Source organism: Patiria miniata, unplaced genomic scaffold (genome assembly GCF_015706575.1).
Source record: "Patiria miniata isolate m_02_andy unplaced genomic scaffold, ASM1570657v1 HiC_scaffold_6, whole genome shotgun sequence".
Classification (NCBI taxonomy): domain Eukaryota; kingdom Metazoa; phylum Echinodermata; class Asteroidea; order Valvatida; family Asterinidae; genus Patiria; species Patiria miniata.
In genome coordinates, this window is record NW_024037073.1 from 20796694 (window position 1) to 20818074 (window position 21381).

Sequence of the window (21381 nt, forward strand, 5' to 3'; positions counted from 1 at the left end):
TAATTTCGTAACCACTAAAAAGTGTGAAATGATGCTTAGTCCAATGGTATGGACTGCTGACTCTCAATCTGAAGGTTGTGGGTTCAAATCCAGGGTGGGAATTCAACATTTTAAAAATGTTATTTCTTTTTGGGTAAATTGATTTTTTATAGTCAATTTCGTTACCACTAAAAAGTGTGAAAATATGCTTAGTCCAATGGTACGGTCTGCTAACTCTAAATCTGGAGGTTGTGGGTTCAAATCCAGGGTGGGAATTTTACATTTTAAAATTTTATTTCTTTTTGGGTAAATTGAAACTTTATAGTTAATTTCGTAACCACTAAAAAGTGTGAAATTATGCTTAGTCCAATGGTATGGACTGCTGACTCTCAATCTGAAGGTTGTGGGTTCCAATTGAGGGTGGGAATTTTACATTTTAAATTTTATTTATTTTAGGGTAAATTGATTTTTTATAGTCAATTTCGTAACTACTAAAAATTGTGAAAAGATGCTTAGTCCAATGGTACGGACTGCTGACTCTAAATCTGGAGGTTGCGGGTTCAAATCCAGGGTGGGAATTTTACATTTTAAAAATGTTCTTTCTTTTTGGGTAAATTCAACTTTTATATTCAATTTCGTAACCACTAAAAAGTGTGAAATTATGCTTAGTTCAATGGTTCAGACTGCTGACTTTAAATCTGGAGGTTGCGGGTTCAAATCCATGGTGGGAATTTTACATTTTAAAATTTTATTTCTTTTTGGGTAAATCGAAACTTTATAGTTATTTCGTAACCACTAAAAAGTGTGAAATTATGCTTAGTCCAATGGTACGGACTGCTGACTCTCAATCTCAAGGTTGTGGGTTCAAATCCAGGGTGGGAATTCAACATTTTAAAAATTTATTTATTTTAGGGTAAATTGATTTTTTATAGTTAATTTCGTTACCACTAAAAATTGTGAAAAGATGCTTAGTTCAATGGTACGGACTGCTGACTCTAAATCTGGAGGTTGCGGGTTCAAATCCAGGTCGGGAATTTTACATTTTAAAATTTTATTTCTTTTTGGGTAAACTGAAACTTTATACATGTTGTTATTCCGTAACCACTAAAAAGCATGAAATTATGCTTAGTGCAGTGGTTCAGACTGTTGACTCTAAATCTAAAGGTTGCAGGTTCAATTCCACGCTGGGAATTTTAGATTTCAAAATTTTATTACTTATTAGGTCAATTGAAACTTTATAGTTAATTTCGTAACCACTAAAAAGTGTGAAAAGATGCTTAGTCCAATGGTACGGACTGCTGACCCTAAATCTGGAGGTTGCGGGTTCAAATCCAGGGTGGGAATTTAACATTTTAAAAATGTTATTTCTTTTTGGGTAAATTGATTTTTTATAGTCAATTTCGTAACCACTAAAAAGTGTGAAATGATGCTTAGTCCAATGGTATGGACTGCTGACTCTCAATCTGAAGGTTGTGGGTTCAAATCCAGGGTGGGAATTCAACATTTAAAAATGTTATTTCTTTTTGGTTAAATTGATTTTTTATAGTCAATTTCGTTACCACTAAAAAGTGTGAAAATATGCTTAGTCCAATGGTACGGACTGCTGACTCTAAATCTGGAGGTTGCCGGTTCAAATCCAGGGTGGGAATTTTAGATTTTAAAATTTTATTTCTTTTTGGGTAAATTGAAACTTTATAGTTAATTTCGTAACCTCTAAAAAGTGTGAAAATATGCTTAGTCCAATGGTACGGACTGTTGACTCTAAATCTGGAGGTTGTGGGTTCAAATCGAGGGTGGGAATTTTACATTTTAAATTTTATTTATTTTTGGGTAAATTGATTTTTTATAGTCACTTCCGTAACCACTAAAAATTGTGAAAAGATGCTTAGTCCAATGGTACGGACTGCTGACTCTAAATCTGGAGGTTGCGGGTTCAAATCCAGGGTGGGAATTTTGCATTTTAAAATTTTATTTCTTTTGTGTAAATTGATTTTTTATAGTCAATTTCGTAACCACTAAAAATTGTGAAAAGATGCTTAGTCCAATGGTATGCACTGCTGACTCTAAATCTGGAGGTTGCGGGTTCAAATCCAGGGTGGGAAATTTACATTATAAAATGTTATTTCTTTTTGGGTAAATTTAACTTTTATAGTCAATTTCTTAACCACTAAAAAGTGTGAAATTATGCTTAGTCCAATGGTACGGACTACTGACTCAAAATCTGGAGGTTGTGGGTTCAAATCCAGGGTGGGAATTTTACATTTTGAAATTTTATTTCTTTTTTGGTAAATTGAAACTTTATAGTTAATTTCGTAACCACAAAAAGTGTCAAATTATGCTTAGTGCAGTGGTTTAGACTGCTGACTCTAAATCTGAAGGTTGCGGGTTCAAATCCAGGGTGGGAATTGTAGATTTTAAAATTTTATTTCTTTTTGGCTAAACTGAAACTTTATACATGTCGTTAATTCCGTAACCACTAAAAGCATGAAATTATGCTTAGTGCAGTGGTTCAGACTGTTGACTCTAAATCTAAGGTTGCAGGTTCATTCCCACGCTGGGAATTTTAGATTTCAAAATTTTATTACTTATTAGGTCAATTGAAACTTTACAGTTAATGTTGTAACCACAAAATAGTGTGAAAAGATGCTTAGTCCAATGGTACGGACTGCTGACCCTAAATCTGGAGGTTGCGGGTTCAAATCCAGGGTGGGAATTTAACATTTTAAAAATGTTATTTCTTTTTGGGTAAATTGATTTTTTATAGTCAATTTCGTAACCACTAAAATTGTGAAAAGATGCTTAGTCCAATGGTACGGACTGCTGACTCTCAATCTGGAGGTTGCAGGTTAAAATCCAGGGTGGGAATTTTAAATTTTAAATTTTTATTTCTTTTGGGGTAAATTGAAACTTTATAGTTAATTTCGTAACCACTAAAAAGTGTGAAAAGATGCTTAGTCCAATGGTATGGACTGCTGACTCTAAATCTGGAGGTTGCGGGTTCAAATCCAGGCTGGGAATTTATCATTTTAAAAATGTTATTTCTTTTTGGGTAAATTTATTTTTTATAGTCAATTTCGTTACCACTAAAAAGTGTGAAAATATGCTTAGTCCAATGGTACGGACTGCTGACTCTCAATCTGAAGGTTGTGGGTTCAAATCCAGGGTGGGAATTTTACATTTTAAAATTTTATTTCTTTTGGGGTAAATTGAAACTTTATAGTTAATTTCGTAACCACTAAAAAGTGTGAAATTATGCTTAGTCCAATGGTATGGACTGCTGACTCTCAATCTGAAGGTTGTGGGTTCAAATCGAGGGTGAGAATTTACCATTTTAAAAACGTTTTTTTTCTTTTTGGGTAAATTGATCTTTTATAGTCAATTTCGTAACCACTAAAAAGTGTGAAAATATGCTTAGTGCAGTGGTTTAGACTGCTGACTCTCAATCTGAAGGTTGCGGGTTCAAATCCTGGGTGGGAATTTTACATTTTAAAATTTTATTTATTTTAGGGTAAATTGATTTTTTATAGTCAATTTCGTAACTACTAAAAATTGTGAAAAGATGCTTTGTCCAATGGTACGGACTGCTGACTCTAAATCTGGAGGTTGCGGGTTCAAATCCAGGGTGGGAATTTTACATTTTAAAAATGTTCTTTCTTTTTGGGTAAATTCAACTTTTATATTCAATTTCGTAACCACTAAAAAGTGTGAAATTATGCTTAGTCCAGTGGTTCAGACTGCTGACTTTAAATCTGGAGGTTGTGGGTTCAAATCCAGGGTGGGAATTTTACATTTTAAAATTTTATTCAAATCGAGGGTGAGAATTTACCATTTTAAAAACGTTTTTTCTTTTAGGGAAAATATGCTTAGTGCAGTGGTTCAGACTGCTGACTCTAAATCTGAAGGTTGCGGGTTCAAATCCAGGGTGGGAATTTTACATTTTAAAATTTTATTTCTTTTTGGGTAAATTGATTTTTTATAGTCAATTTCGTAACTACTAAAAATTGTGAAAAGATGCTTAGTCCAATGGTACGGACTGCTGACTCTAAATCTGGAGGTTGCGGGTTGAAATCCAGGGTGGGAATTTTACATTTTAAAAATGTTATTTCTTTTTGGGTAAATTGATTTTTTATAGTCAATTTCGTAACCCCTAAAAAAGTGTGAAAATATGCTTAGTCCAATGGTACGGACTGCTGACTCTCAATCTGGAGGTTGCGGGTTCAAATCCAGGGTGGGAATTTAATTTTTTAAAAATGTTATTTCTTTTTGGGTAAATTGATTTTTTATAGTCAATTTCGTAACCACTAAAAAGTGTGAAAATATGCTTAGTCCTATGGTATGGACTGCTGACTCTAAATCTGGAGGTTGTGGGTTCAAATCCAGGGTTGGAATTTTACATTTTAAAATTTTATTTCTTTTTTGGTAAATTGATCTTTTATAATAAATTTTGTAACCACTAAAAAGTGTGAAAATATGCTTAGTCCAATGGTATGGACTGCTGACTCTAAATCTGGAGGTTGCGGGTTCAAATCCACGGTGGGAATTTTACATTTTAAAATTTTATTTCTTGTTGGGTAAATTGAAACTTTATAGTTAATTTCGTAACCACTAAAAAGTGTGAAATTATGCTTAGTCCAATGGTATGGACTGCTGACTCTCAATCTGAAGGTTGTGGGTTCAAATCGAGGGTGAGAATTTACCATGTTAAAAACGTTTGTTCTTTTTGGGTAAATTGATCTTTTATAGTCAATTTCGTAACCACTAAAAAGTGTGAAAATATGCTTAGTGCAGTGGTTTAGACTGCTGACTCTCAATCTGAAGGTTGCGGGTTCAAATCCAGGGTGGGAATTTTACATTTTAAATTTTATTTATTTTAGGGTAAATTGATTTTTTATAGTCAATTTCGTAACTACTAAAAATTGTGAAAAGATGCTTAGTCCAATGGTACGGACTGCTGACTCTAAATCTGGAGGTTGCGGGTTCAAATCCAGGGTGGGAATTTTACTTTTTAAAATGTTATTTCTTTTTGGGTAAATTGATTTTTTATAGTTAATTTAGTGACCACTAAAAAGTGTGAAATTATGCTTAGTCCAATGGTATGGACTGCTGACTCTCAATCTGAAGGTTTTTGGTTCAAATCCAGGGTGGGAATTTTACATTTTAAAATGTTATTTCTTTTTGGGTAAATTCATTTTTATAGTCAATTTCGTAACCACTAAAAAGTGTAAAAATATGCTTAGCCCAATGGTATGGACTGCTGACTCTCAATCTGGATGTTGCGGGTTCAAATCCAGGGTGGGAATTTTACATTTTAAAATTTTATTTCTTTTTGGGTAAATTGATTTTTTATAGTCAATTTCGTAACTACTAAAAATTGTGAAAAGATGCTTAGTCCAATGGTACGGACTGCTGACTCTAAATCTGGAGGTTGCGGGTTGAAATCCAGGGTGGGAATTTTACATTTTAAAAATGTTATTTCTTTTTGGGTAAATTGATTTTTTATAGTCAATTTCGTAACCACTAAAAAAGTGTGAAAATATGCTTAGTCCAATGGTACGGACTGCTGACTCTCAATCTGGAGGTTGCGGGTTCAAATCCAGGGTGGGAATTTAATTTTTTAAAAATGTTATTTCTTTTTGGGTAAATTGATCTTTTATAGTAAATTTTGTAACCACTAAAAAGTGTGAAAATATGCTTAGTCCTATGGTATGGACTGCTGACTCTAAATCTGGAGGTTGTGGGTTCAAATCCAGGGTTGGAATTTTACATTTTAAAATTTTATTTCTTTTTTGGTAAATTGATCTTTTATAATAAATTTTGTAACCACTAAAAAGTGTGAAAATATGCTTAGTCCAATGGTATGGACTGCTGACTCTAAATCTGGAGGTTGCGGGTTCAAATCCACGGTGGGAATTTTACATTTTAAAATTTTATTTCTTGTTGGGTAAATTGAAACTTTATAGTTAATTTCGTAACCACTAAAAAGTGTGAAATTATGCTTAGTCCAATGGTATGGACTGCTGACTCTCAATCTGAAGGTTGTGGGTTCAAATCGAGGGTGAGAATTTACCATGTTAAAACGTTTGTTCTTTTTGGGTAAATTGATCTTTTATAGTCAATTTCGTAACCACTAAAAAGTGTGAAAATATGCTTAGTGCAGTGGTTTAGACTGCTGACTCTCAATCTGAAGGTTGCGGGTTCAAATCCAGGGTGGGAATTTTACATTTTAAAATTTTATTTATTTTAGGGTAAATTGATTTTTTATAGTCAATTTCGTAACTACTAAAAATTGTGAAAAGATGCTTAGTCCAATGGTACGGACTGCTGACTCTAAATCTGGATGTTGCGGGTTCAAATCCAGGGTGGGAATTTTACTTTTTAAAATGTTATTTCTTTTTGGGTAAATTGATTTTTTATAGTTAATTTAGTGACCACTAAAAAGTGTGAAATTATGCTTAGTCCAATGGTATGGACTGCTGACTCTCAATCTGAAGGTTGTTGGTTCAAATCCAGGGTGGGAATTTTACATTTTAAAATGTTTTTTCTTTTTGGGTAAATTCATTTTTATAGTCAATTTCGTAACCACTAAAAAGTGTGAAAATATGCTTAGCCCAATGGTAGGGACTGCTGACTCTCAATCTGGATGTTGCGGGTTCAAATCCAGGGTGGGAATTTTACATTTTAAAATTTTATTTCTTTTTGGGTAAATTGAAACTTTATAGTTGATTTCGTAACCACAAAAAGTGTGAAATTATGCTTAGTCCAATGGTACGGACTGCTGACTCTAAATCTGAAGATTGCGGGTTCAAATCCAGGGTGGGAATTTTAAATTTTAAAAATGTTATTTCTTTTTGGGTAAATTCAACTTTTATATTCAATTTCGTAACCACTAAAAAGTGTGAAATTATGCTTAGTTCAGTGGTTGAGACTGCTGACTTTAAATCTGGAGGTTGTGGGTTCAAATCCAGGGTGGGAATTTTACATTTTAAAATTTTATTTCTTTTTGGGTAAATTGATTTTTTATAGTCAACTTCGTAACCACTAAAAAGTGTGAAAATATGCTTAGTCCAATGGTACGGACTGCTGACTCTAAATCTGGAGGTTGCGGGTTCAAATCCTGGGTTGGAATTTTATATTTTAAAATTTTATTTCTTTTGGGGTAAATTGAAACTTTATAGTTAATTTCGTAACCACTTAAAAGTGTGAAATTATGCTTAGTCCAATGGTACGGACTGCTGACTCTAAATCTGGAGGTTGCGGGTTCAAATCCAGGGTGGGATTTTTACATTTTAAAATTTTATTTCTTTTGGGTAAATTGAAACTTTATAGTTAATTTCGTAACCACTAAAAAGTGTGAAATTATGCTTAGTCCAATGGTATGGACTGCTGACTCTCAATCTGAAGGTTGTGGGTTCAAATCCAGGGTGGGAATTTAATTTTTTAAAAATGTTATTTCTTTTTGGGTAAATTGATTTTTTATAGTCAATTTCGTAACCACTAAAAAGTGTGAAAATATGCTTAGTCCAATGGTACGGACTGCTGACTCTAAATCTGGAGGTTGCGGGTTCAAATCCAGGGTTGGAATTTTACATTTTAAAATTTTATTTCTTTTTGGGTAAATTGATCTTTTATAGTAAATTTCGTAACCACAAAAAGTGTGAAATTATGCTTAGTCCAATGGTACGGACTGCTGACTCTAAATCTGAAGATTGCGGGTTCAAATCCAGGGTGGGAATTTTAAATTTTAAAAATGTTATTTCTTTTTGGGTAAATTCAACTTTTATATTCAATTTCGTAACCACTAAAAAGTGTGAAATTATGCTTAGTTCAGTGGTTGAGACTGCTGACTTTAAATCTGGAGGTTGTGGGTTCAAATCCAGGGTGGGAATTTTACATTTTAAAATTTTATTTCTTTTTGGGTAAATTGATTTTTTATAGTCAACTTCGTAACCACTAAAAAGTGTGAAAATATGCTTAGTCCAATGGTACGGACTGCTGACTCTAAATCTGGAGGTTGCGGGTTCAAATCCTGGGTTGGAATTTTATATTTTAAAATTTTATTTCTTTTGGGGTAAATTGAAACTTTATAGTTAATTTCGTAACCACTTAAAAGTGTGAAATTATGCTTAGTCCAATGGTACGGACTGCTGACTCTAAATCTGGAGGTTGCGGGTTCAAATCCAGGGTGGGATTTTTACATTTTAAAATTTTATTTCTTTTTGGGTAAATTGAAACTTTATAGTTAATTTCGTAACCACTAAAAAGTGTGAAATTATGCTTAGTCCAATGGTATGGACTGCTGACTCTCAATCTGAAGGTTGTGGGTTCAAATCCAGGGTGGGAATTTAATTTTTTAAAAATGTTATTTCTTTTTGGGTAAATTGATTTTTTATAGTCAATTTCGTAACCACTAAAAAGTGTGAAAATATGCTTAGTCCAATGGTACGGACTGCTGACTCTAAATCTGGAGGTTGCGGGTTCAAATCCAGGGTTGGAATTTTACATTTTAAAATTTTATTTCTTTTTGGGTAAATTGATCTTTTATAGTAAATTTCGTAACCACTAAAAAGTGTGAAAATATGCTTAGTCCAATGGTACGGACTGCTGACTCTCAATCTCAAGGTTGTGGGTTCAAATCCAGGGTGGGAATTTAACATTTTAAAAAGGTTATTTCTTTTTGGGTAAATTGATTTTTTATAGTCAATTTCGTAACCACTGAAAAGTGTGAAATGATGCTTAGTCCAATGGTACGGACTGCTGACTCTAAATCTGGAGTTTGCGGGTTCAAATCCAGGGTGGGATTTTTACATTTTAAAATTTTATTTCTTTTTGGGTAAATTGAAACTTTATAGTTAATTTCGTAACCACTAAAAAGTGTGAAATTATGCTTAGTCCAATGGTATGGACTGCTGACTCTCAATCTGAAGGTTGTGGGTTCAAATCCAGGGTGGGAATTTAATTTTCTAAAAATGTTATTTCTTTTTGGGTAAATTGATTTTTTATAGTCAATTTCGTAACCACTAAAAAGTGTGAAAATATGCTTAGTCCAATGGTATGGACTGCTGACTCTAAATCTGGAAGTTGCGGGTTCAAATCCAGGGTGGGAATTTTACATTTTAAAATTTTATTTCTTTTTGGGTAAATTGATCTTTTATAGTAAATTTTGTAACCACTAAAAAGTGTGAAAATATGCTTAGTCCAATGGTATGGACTGCTGACTCTCAATCTGGAGGTTGCGGGTTCAAATCCAGGGTGGGAATTTTACATTTTAAAATTTTATTTCTTTTTGGGTAAATTGAAACTTTATAGTTAATTTCGTAACCACTAAAAAGTGTGAAATTATGCTTAGTCCAATGGCATGGACTGCTGACTCTCAATCTGAAGGTTGTGGGTTCAAATCCAGGGTGGGAATTTTACATTTTAAAAATGTTATTTCTTTTTGGGTAAATTGATTCTTTATAGTCAATTTCGTAACCACTAAAAAGTGTGAAAATATGCTTAGTCCAATGGTACGGTCTGCTAACTCTAAATCTGGAGGTTGTGGGTTCAAATCCCGGTGGAAATTTTACATTTTAAAATTTTATTTCTTTTTGGGTAAATTGATCTTTTATAGTAAATTTTGTAACCACTAAAAAGTGTCAAAATATGCTTAGTCCAATGGTATGGACTGCTGACTCTCAATCTGGAGGTTGCGGGTTCAAATCCAGGGTGGGAATTTTACATTTTAAAATTTTATTTCTTTTTGTGTAAATTGATCTTTTATAGTAAATTTTGTAACCACTAAAAAGTGTGAAAATATGCTTAGTCCAATGGTACGGACTGCTGACTCTAAATCTGGAGGTTGCGGGTTCAAATCCAGGGTGGGAATTTTACATTTTAAAATTGTATTTCTTGTTGGGTAAATTGAAACTTTATAGTTAATTTCGTAACCACTAAAAAGTGTGAAATTATGCTTAGTCCAATGGTATGGACGGCTGACTCTCAATCTGAAGGTTGTGGGTTCAAATCCAGGGTGGGAATTTTACATTTTAAAAATGTTATTTCTTTTTGGGTAAATTGATTTTTTATAGTCAATTTCGTGACCACTAAAAAGTGTGAAAATATGCTTAGTACAATGGTACGGTCTGCTAACTCTAAATCTGGAGGTTGTGGGTTCAAATCGAGGGTGGGAATTTTACATTTTTAAATTTTATTTATTTTAGGGTAAATTGATTTTTTATAGTCAATTTCATAACTACTAAAAATTGTGAAAAGATGCTTAGTCCAATGGTACGGACTGCTGACTCTAAATCTGGAGGTTGCGGGTTCAAATCCAGGGTGGGAATTTTACATTTTAAAATGTTCTTTCTTTTGGGTAAATTCAACTTTTATATTCAATTTCGTAACCACTAAAAAGTGTGAAATTATGCTTAGTTCAGTGGTTCAGACTGCTGACTTTAAATCTGGAGGTTGCGGGTTCAAATCCACGGTGGGAATTTTACATTTTAAAATTTTATTTCTTTTTGGGTAAATTGAAACTTTATAGTTAATTTCGTAACCACTAAAAAGTGTGAAATTATGCTTAGTCCAATGGTACGGACTGCTGACTCTCAATCTCAAGGTTGTGGGTTCAAATCCAGGGTGGGAATTCAACATTTAAAAATTTATTTATTTTAGGGTAAATTGATTTTTTATAGTTAATTTCGTTACCACTAAAAATTGTGAAAGATGCTTAGTTCAATGGTACGGACTGCTGACTCTAAATCTGGAGGTTGCGGGTTCAAATCCAGGTCGGGAATTTTACATTTTAAAATTTTATTTATTTTTGGGTAAATTGATTTTTTATAGTCAATTTCGTAACCACTAAAAAATTGTGAAAAGATGCTTAGTCCAATGGTACGGACTGCGGACTCTCAATCTGGAGGTTGTGGGTTCAAATCCAGGGTGGGAATTTTAAATTTTAAATTTTTATTTCTTTTGGGTAAATTGAAACTTTATAGTTAATTTCGTAACCACTAAAAAGTGTGAAAAGATGCTTAGTCCAATGGTACGGACTGCTGACTCTAAATCTGGAGGTTGCGGGTTCAAATCCAGGGTGGGAATTTAACATTTTAAAAATGTTATTTCTTTTTGGGTAAATTGATTTTTTATAGTCAATTTCGTAACCACTAAAAAGTGTGAAAATATGCTTAGTCCAATAGTACGGACTGCTGACTCTAAATCTGGAGGTTGCGGGTTCAAATCCAGGGTGGGAATTTTACATTTTAAAATGTTATTTCTTTTTGGGTAAATTGAAACTTTATAGTTAATTTCGTAACCACTAAAAAGTGTGAAATGATGCTTAGTCCAATGGTATGGACTGCTGACTCTCAATCTGAAGGTTGTGGGTTCAAATCCAGGGTGGGAATTCAACATTTTAAAAATGTTATTTCTTTTTGGGTAAATTGATTTTTTATAGTCAATTTTCGTTACCACTAAAAAGTGTGAAAATATGCTTAGTCCAATGGTATGGTCTGCTAACTCTAAATCTGGAGGTTGTGGGTTCAAATCCAGGGTGGGAATTTTACATTTTAAAATTTTATTTCTTTTTGGGTAAATTGAAACTTTATAGTTAATTTCGTAACCACTAAAAAGTGTGAAATTATGCTTAGTCCAATGGTATGGACTGCTGACTCTCAATCTGAAGGTTGTGGGTTCCAATCGAGGGTGGGAATTTTACATTTTTAAATTTTATTTATTTTAGGGTAAATTGATTTTTTATAGTCAATTTCGTAACTACTAAAAATTGTGAAAAGATGCTTAGTCCAATGGTACGGACTGCTGACTCTAAATCTGGAGGTTGCGGGTTCAAATCCAGGGTGGGAATTTTACATTTTAAAAATGTTCTTTCTTTTTGGGTAAATTCAACTTTTATATTCAATTTCGTAACCACTAAAAAAGTGTGAAATTATGCTTAGTTCAGTGGTTCAGACTGCTGACTTTAAATCTGGAGGTTGCTGGTTCAAATCCACGGTGGATATTTTACATTTTAAAATTTGATTTCTTTTTGGGTAAATTGAAACTTTATAGTTAATTTCGTAACCACTAAAAAGTGTGAAATTATGCTTAGTCCAATGGTACGGACTGCTGACTCTCAATCTCAAGGTTGTGGGTTCAAATCCAGGGTGGGAATTCAACATTTAAAAATTTATTTATTTTAGGGTAAATTGATTTTTTATAGTTAATTTCGTTACCACTAAAAATTGTGAAAAGATGCTTAGTTCAATGGTACGGACTGCTGACTCTAAATCTGGAGGTTGCGGGTTCAAATCCAGGTCGGGAATTTTACATTTTAAAATTTTATTTCTTTTTGGGTAAATTGATTTTTTATAGTCAATTTCGTAACCACTAAAAAGTGTGAAAATATGCTTAGTCCAATAGTACGGACTGCTGACTCTAAATCTGGAGGTTGCAGGTTCAAATCCAGGGTGGGAATTTTAAATTTTAAATTTTTATTTCTTTTGGGGTAAATTGAAACTTTATAGTTAATTTCGTAACCACTAAAAAGTGTGAAAAGATGCTTAGTCCAATGGTACGGACTTCTGACCCTAAATCTGGAGGTTGCGGGTTCAAATCCAGGGTGGGAATTTAACATTTTAAAAATGTTATTTCTTTTTGGGTAAATTGATTTTTTATAGTCAATTTCGTAACCACTAAAAAGTGTGAAAATATGCTTCGTCCAATAGTACGGACTGCTGACTCTAAATCTGGAGGTTGCGGGTTCAAATCCAGGGTGGGAATTTTACATTTTAAAATTTTTTTTCTTTTTGGGTAAATTGAAACTTTATAGTTTATTTCGTAACCACAAAAAGTGTGAAATTATGCTTAGAGCAGTTGTTTAGACTGCTGACTCTCAATCTGAAGGTTGCGAGTTAAAATCCAGGGTGGGAATTTTAAATTTTAAAATTTTATTTCTTTAGGGGTAAATTGAAACTTGATAATTAATTTCATATCCACTTAAAAGTGTGAAATTATGCTTAGTCCAATGGTACGGACTGCTGACTCTAAATCTGGAGGTTGTGGGGTCAAATCCAGGGTGGGATTTTTACATTTTAAAATTTTATTTCTTTTTGGGTAAATTGAAACTTTATAGTTAATTTCGTAACCACTAAAAAGTGTGAAATGATGCTTAGTCCAATGGTATGGACTGCTGACTCTCAATCTGAAGGTTGTGGGTTCAAATCCAGGGTGGGAATTCAACATTTTAAAAATGTTATTTCTTTTTGGGTAAATTGATTTTTTATAGTCAATTTCGTTACCACTAAAAAGTGTGAAAATATGCTTAGTCCAATGGTACGGACTGCTGACTCTAAATCTGGAGGTTGCTGGTTCAAATCCAGGGTGGGAATTTTAGATTTTAAAATTTTATTTCTTTTTGGGTAAATTGAAACTTTATAGTTAATTTCGTAACCTCTAAAAAGTGTGAAAATATGCTTAGTCTAATGGTACGGACTGTTGACTCTAAATCTGGAGGTTGTGGGTTCAAATCCAGGGTGGGAATTTTACATTTTAAAATTTTATTTATTTTTGGGTAAATTGATTTTTTATAGTCACTTCCGTAACCACTAAAAATTGTGAAAAGATGCTTAGTCCAATGGTACGGACTGCTGACTCTAAATCGGGAGGTTGCGGGTTCAAATCCAGGGTGGGAATTTTGCATTTTAAAATTTTATTTCTTTTTGTGTAAATTGATTTTTTATAGTCAATTTCGTAACCACTAAAAATTGTGAAAAGATGCTTAGTCCAATGGTATGCACTGCTGACTCTAAATCTGGAGGTTGCGGGTTCAAATCCAGGGTGGGAATTTTACATTTTAAAAATGTTATTTCTTTTTGGGTAAATTTAACTTTTATAGTCAATTTCTTAACCACTAAAAAGTGTGAAATTATGCTTAGTCCAATGGTACGGACTACTGACTCTAAATCTGGAGGTTGTGGGTTCAAATCCAGGGTGGGAATTTTACATTTTGAAATTTTATTTCTTTTTTGGTAAATTGAAACTTTATAGTTAATTTCGTAACCACAAAAAGTGTCAAATTATGCTTAGTGCAGTGGTTTAGACTGCTGACTCTAAATCTGAAGGTTGCGGGTTCAAATCCAGGGTGGGAATTGTAGATTTTAAAATTTTATTTCTTTTTGGGTAAACTGAAACTTTATACATGTCGTTAATTCCGTAACCACTAAAAAGCATGAAATTATGCTTAGTGCAGTGGTTCAGACTGTTGACTCTAAATCTAAAGGTTGCAGGTTCATTCCCACGCTGGGAATTTTAGATTTCAAAATTTTATTACTTATTAGGTCAATTGAAACTTTACAGTTAATTTTGTAACCACAAAATAGTGTGAAGTTGTGCTTAATAAAGTAATACGGACTGACGACCCGAAATCTGAACTTCTGAAGGTTGCTGGTTCAATTCCCACAGTTGGAGTATTAGATTTTAAAATTTAATTAATTTTTAGGTCAATTGAAACTTTATATTTTTTTCAAGTTTGAAACCAGTCCACACTTCTAGTCTAGCAAAAGCCAAAAATAAAAAAGCAAATACTTTTAGCTTGAAGCAAATAGTGAAAGCATTTGCTCTCATTTTTATTCACGCAAATAAAAGTTATGCTGAAAAATACGTTGTAAAAAAAAAAGGAAATGCTAGTTTTTATACATACGGTCGAATGTTTCAATGTTAAAAATAATTGCATCGTTTATGTTTCAGTAATAGATATAAAGTGTTTGAGGACCTATGTGGATCTGTTAGGGCCTACAACGACACCCATTCACTGAGCGGATTCGGGATTACCCATCGAGAACTCGAAAAGATAGGAGAGACCAAGGCCAGTTGCTTTGGTAAAATTTTTCATTCAGGTAAGACAAACTTCCATGAAGACTCAACTCATTAGTTCAAGTCCCCCCCCCAACTAAGCCCTAAGACAACACTGAGTGTACACTGTTTACAAAATATGTCAGGTTTTATTTAGTTAAGTGGCTTTCAGGCTGTTAGTTCTCCCACGTTTTAATGGTGGTCTCTCATTTGACATGTCGTCTTCAAACGTTCTTTTGTCGAAGCCGTCGGGGCAGAATATTTTTGGCGTGCTGTTGGAAAGATCAATTTCAAACTTTTGTTCTTGTGAAAATCCTGTTGCATGACATCACAGCCTGTATTGTGACGTGGATGAGTTCTACCTGATTGATAAACGTGACCTGACAGAGAGGTGGCATGTCTTGGTGACAGTCCCTCGCTTGTCAGTTGGTATGGAATGTCATTTGGTGAATGTCCTTATCCAAAGGCAAGACGTCGTTTCCCACGGTATCTCTGGGGTTATCGACAATGTTGCCGAGCGGCTCCGAATCCTCCTCCGACGTTATCGTCATGACGACTGTCTTCTCCATGTTCCCAAGGGTGCCCTCCGAGGACGACATCATGGCCATGTGTGAAATGTCCTGTGATTGGTCGGTCAGGTCTGGTACCAAGACTGTAGATTCAGCTGCAGATTCCTCGGGGGCTGATTTGGATAATGCGCAGGCCTGAGCGTACAGCCGCAGCTGTGCTAGATGGTGGTGCAGCAGCTGGGTGTGCTCCTCAGACATGTGTTGCAGTAACTCTTGCAAAATGGACTGGTTCTCACTGTTGTTGGTCAGACGTTTCAAACTGGACGTGTGCATCATGGACAGCTGCTGCTTGAGTGACGTGTTTGTGTTGGACAAATACTCAACCTGGAGGGCAAGAAGGATGGGCAGAGAAATTATTTGTTAACAGATGGAATTTTAATAGACCAATCCATTAGGCTCTGCCCCATGATGTGTAACCAATCACAACCATGACAGCGCACACCAAAGTCCGACATTTATGCACTTACTTTATGATGTGTGCAGTTGGAGCATGAATGCTTAAGAAGGCACATGTGTTGTTGCCCAGTTATTTAGTGCAACTAGAGTATGAGTGCAACCACGGATCTTCTACACAAGGATAAACGACACATCTGAGCTTGTGTACATAATGTGTGGAACGGTTTGTCTGCATATATGATATGCAGCATCAGCGCATAGAACAACGTAGAACGTGTAGAAAATGTAGAACAATGACAACAACAGTGCACACCATGATCGCCCACAGCTGGCATCCTGACAGAAATCCGACCACTGAAAGAATGCAGTCGCATTAGTGTGCCTGCATTAGTTCTGATCAAGGTATGTCCCCCCTCCCACTTTTGAGAAGCGATTGACGCCTTTGATACCTGTTGCATTCAGGGAACAAAATCCAAACTCATTCTTAGACCAAGACCAGATGGAATGCCCGCTGACCTTTGTACAAAGCCTTTCTATATTGCCTTTCATCCTGTGCTCTGTCTGGGCCCACGTGGTCCGCTCCTCCTCAAGAGTCTTCTCCAGACATTCCTTCTCCTGCAGCAGCAGCGACAAGTTGTGCTCTGTGTAGCAAGTCTCGTCCTCCAAATCCCCTTTGCATCCTTCGTCTGGTATCTCAATAAGGACAACTGTTTACGAGAGGACATAATGGTCGAGGGAAAGGTTGAGTAATTATCCTGGATACTGATTCCTGTATTATAGAAAGTCCCTCAGGCCTCTCCGGGTGAGGGCTACACAGATGGGAAAGACAGGAGTTTATGGAGTAGAAATGTCGACATGTATGTTGCGCTTCAATGGGACAGATAATCTGTAGCCTTAAAAACAGGATACAGGCAAGGAAGTCCCAAGAGATGCTGTGCGTGTCAAGAACACATAATTTCATGTAACTGGGTGTAAGCAATCACTCATTTTTCAAACCTTATTCCTAACATTAGGTGGGCAAGGTGAAGGACAAATTCCAATATTTAATTAACTGTTGAAGTATGCTTTCAAAATGTATTGCCACCCTGACTTATTATATTTTTTTTGTTTAGAACCTTCTTGAATCTTCCAAAATTCAATCAACTTAAATAACACCAATGGCACACCCTTTACACCTTGTAATTTCAATTTGTAAAATCCACTGTCAATATTGGCCCTCACCCGCCCCAACCCCTTAAAAAAATGCTGAAATTTTGGTTGTTTTGTTTATTTCAATGACCAAACAAGTGCAGGAGTGAAGACAACTGTTTTAAACATGCTGTTGTCTACCCATTCCCTTCTTCCATATGGATTCACGATGTATCAATTGAAAACAAAGTGGAGGGGGTGTTGGGTGGGGGTTGGGGGAAGAGTTCTTCCTTGCATCAAATGCCTCCCTCTTGGCTTTTAGTCAGCTTCTTCTAATTATCCTTCACTGCTGGTGGCATTATCCTCCCTGACCTCTGGGTAGATGCTGAAGGATTCTTGGAGGGTCATGGTTAATATTCTTACCATCTTACCTTCCCCATTGGCAGTGCTCTGGCTCGGATCATTGATGCAGGCGTACTGGTACTCGATCTGCGGCTGCTGCCCATCAGTCTGCTCATAGCCTGGGGATGATGTGTCCGTCTCCGATGGCTGCTGTGACTGGGGGACTATGAGGTGTGTTACAAGGCTGGCACTGTTGGGTGCTGGGTCGGTGTATGTGGTGAAGATCTGGTTGACATCCTGGGTAAAAATGGTGGGGTGAAGTGGTTGAGGATGATAAAATGAGACAAAATCTGCAGGGTTGCAAAAGATTTATGACACAAACGTACAGTGATAAATTTGGTTCACACTTTCTTAAAAGACACGAAGTATTGGCATTTGATATCATCCTTGTAGAACTACCATACCTGCTCACAGGGTACATACATTTCAACTGATTAAATGCATTTCATTGGGTTTTTTTATGCAGATTATAAAAGGGGACCATTACATCACATCAACAGCATACTAAGTTGTCTTGAAGCAGCACTGAAACTGTGAAGGTTAAAAAAAAGTAGTTTTATACACTTTAAGCCACAAATTATTTTTTCTCAAAAGAATGGATACTTGAGTCAAATGTTTGATTGTGAAATTTATTTCAGAGAGTCTTTTGACCCTAAATCCCTAGCATGATTTACTAGGAACCATACCCATCCTGGCAAATTCCAACACCATATGGGAAACTGCACACACACATATTTCTGACTTCAGTTTAGGGGTACTATACCCATCCCAACAGATTCCAACAATACATGCTGTTGGGGTTTCATGGGTTGAGTTCTGTTCAGGTGTAAGCTATAAATAAGTCCAATGAGTTTTGGAATTCAAGCATCAGAAATTTGAAACAGTTTCTGAGTGAACCATGGTAGTTTTACCAATCTGTGTCAATGTTTAACTCGCCCGTACCCCCCGCCCTGCAAACAGGACGCTGGGATACTCTGATGAGCTTCACAGAATCTTGTGAAGGAAATGGCCTATGACCTACGTATAAAGCATCTGGCTGCAGCTGTTCAAGACCGCAGTTAGACAATGTGCGCAAATGCTATCCGAAAACTTCCCATAGAATTGGGCACATTCCATACCGGATGTGATTTCTGTTTCATTGCGGACCATGTGGACACAATTTTGAGCGTCGCATAATGCAATCCGACCGTTCGTGATTCGAAACGGAGTCTGCGCAAGTGACGGGAATTGTAAATTTACAAAACAGATATGTTTTACAGAATTTCCGTACATTGTTACGCTTTTCAACGAGAAAAAAAATCCCACAAACTGGAATAAAAGAGTAATGAATCAGTCTCAATGGCCGTTTCAAACCTTGCAGAGTCATGACCTTGATGACGCGCAGGTCACTGGTCACGCAAAATCCAACCAATCAGAGCGCGAATTCATCAGAGTATCCCAGCATCCTGTTTGCAGGGCGGGGGGTACGTGCGAAAATGTTTAACAGCTTCACTGTTGACACAGTTTAATTGTAGTTTACATGTATTGTATATGCAGTCTTATGTGCCCACTGGAATAGAATGAAGTACATGATTGTAAAATTGACCATGACATACTGTACCCGAGTACATACTGTATCCGAGACAGGCTAGCTACATGACATATGTTGGCCCCATCATTGAGTACGCCGCTCCAGCCTGGGATCCCCACACTGAGAAAAATATCAAAAAAAACAGGAGCAAGTTCAGCACAGCAGCGCCCGCTACGTCACCGACAACTACGACCGCACCTGCAGCGTAACATCAATGCTTAACGACTTGCACTAGAGTCCACTCAAGGCCAGGCGTCTCCAGAGCCATCTAGGGATGCTTTATAGGATCTGCTTCAACGTGGTAGACATACAGTACACTGGAACACCTTCCTCACTGAAACCACATCTAGTACTAGAGGTCACAGTTCACGGTTCTTCGTGCCCCATTGCACAACACTGGTCTATTCCTCATCATTCTTCCCACAAACTTGCAGAGACTGGAACTCCCTGACGTTTGACGCGCAGGTCACTGGTCACGCAAAATCCAACCAATCACGTGTACATGTACTTATAGTTTTATTAGAACAGCGAGTCAAGCGCATTCATTGTTCTTGGAGCATGCCCCCCCCCCTCCCCCCGCAGTGCATTGTTCTTCTCATCGCAGAAGTCTGCACTTTATGAAAGGAAGGAATGACTATCTGTATTGTGGTCTCTGGATTACGGAAGTGTTGCTGGTAGTGCTTCATAGCCTCGTCCCTCCTGCTGAAACCGTTGCGACAGTGGTAGCAGTTCCAGTGGGCACCCTTGAAGTATTTCTACTCGTGTATGATGCCGTGGACGATGCAGGATCTACAACACCGCAATATTTTAAGACCTGGGGAGGGATACAGTAGAAGATTGGTTTGACAATTTTGACATAAGCTGACAGCCGTATGCACTTTGACAAAACATGAACTATGGATCTTTTTATATGGTTCTCTTGCTGTAGGCACAAGTAAGCTATTGACCTGAGTTAGGACTCTTGTTCAGGCAGGGATGCAAAGATTTTCCCGAGACACAGTCGGCGTTTGGGCATGGCCTGTGACAACTGAGTCTATCGAACACTGATATCTGCTAAGAATAACCAGCCCAGGTATCTGTCAATTTCATAAAACTCCCACAAATGCCACTACCTTGTCCTGCTGTCCACTACCTTCAACTTATCTTAATTCAACTCCCAAACCTTTCCACAAACACGGACCACAAGTCGTCTTGTAGCATGACTCATGAAGAGAAAGTGAAAACATTGTCCTTAACCTAAAACTTATTTCTTGGGATCCAGTCACAAGTATGCAAGAGCTTGGTCTTGTTCCCAAATGCAAACTCACCCCCAAAGTTGATGCCTTTATCCACGTGCTTGACCCTGTAGTGCGCCTTGAGGAGAATCTCATCAGTGAAGAGACTGTCCTGGGAGCAGAATGGACAGTGCAGATGCGGAGCCTTCATCAAGGAGTGGCTACACTCCCCGTCTGTGCATTGTATGGGCGTCCAGTCTGCCTCAGCGCCTTTCATTTGCACTGATGGATGCGCCTACAGTTGCAAACAAAATGAGACAACCGTCAAGTTTACATGTATGATGTAAAAAAAAAAATATATATAAATGTATGAAACGGCAACACCAATTAAATCTTCACAGAAGTTTTCAAAGTGGAGAGGGGGAAACAAATTAGGCCAAATAAAAAACAAAAACATGTCTAGCGTCCCCGCCTGCTTCCTTTTTGGAGGCTGCCTCCTTAGGTTCTTTTTTTTTAAACCAAACTTTTTTTTAAATTTTCAATAGTGACATCAGTTTAGCCTCTTACATTGTATCTGTTGCATCATGGAGCTATAAACACATTTCAATATAAAGCTGGTATGTAATTTGCCGAGTCCAATGGTGGCCATTTAAAAAAAAAATGGCAGCCATCTTGAAAAATAGCCCGGTCGGGCTATTGGGGAGGACAAAAAAAAAGAAGGGTCTCCCGCTTCCTTTTTAAAAAAAAAAGCAGGACCCTAAGCATATTCTTTTTGGAAAGATTCCCACATCTGGCCATCACTTGTCATCCTGTGCACAATGAGACTGGTCTGAAAATATTTAAGTGTTTTCTTAGTAAATACCCCAATAAATTCCCTGCTAAATTTGACATACTTTCTGATGGCTGATAGGTCGCTGAAGGAAAACATTATTGATGGCCAGATATGGGAATCTTTCCAAATATTGAAGTGAAGTGTCCGGAAACTGGGCGATTTCACATTTTGCTTTTTGTTTAAAAAAAGTCATACGACGAGGTGTCCAACTTAAAAATATAAATAATTTTCCAGAAAATCTTGGGTACCTACCACATGAATAGCCATATTCAACAACTCCTTTGCCTTGAATAATCACATAAATAAATTCTGGGGCAAAATTAAGGGGAAAAACTAGTGTAAAGCGTAAACAGCGCCCTCCAGAAAAAAAGAGAAAAATGTGGGTTTAAAGGGTTTTCCAAAATTTGATTCATTCCCGGTGCGGCTTGTTCTATTAAACCAATTTGAAGAAGAATAATTATGGAA

At 36.3% G+C, this 21381-nt stretch overlaps 1 protein-coding gene and 1 pseudogene across 2 annotated transcripts in view; one reads left to right on the top strand and one right to left on the bottom strand.

Moving 5' to 3' along the window:
- Nucleotides 1-14929: 14929 nt before the first annotated feature.
- LOC119742884 lies at nt 14930-21270 on the bottom strand (annotated as a pseudogene).
- The window catches only part of LOC119742882 (tRNA (uracil-5-)-methyltransferase homolog A-like), a 51785-nt gene continuing 47829 nt past the window's right edge, over nt 17426-21381 (top strand). The window contains exon 1 of one of the 2 annotated variants that reach the window (XM_038219120.1): nt 17426-17471. The gene's annotated coding sequence lies outside the window, so the exon portion shown is untranslated. Of the gene's footprint in view, nt 17472-17784; nt 17840-21381 lie in introns of those variants that run through there. The other variant, XM_038219122.1, reaches the window with a different exon arrangement.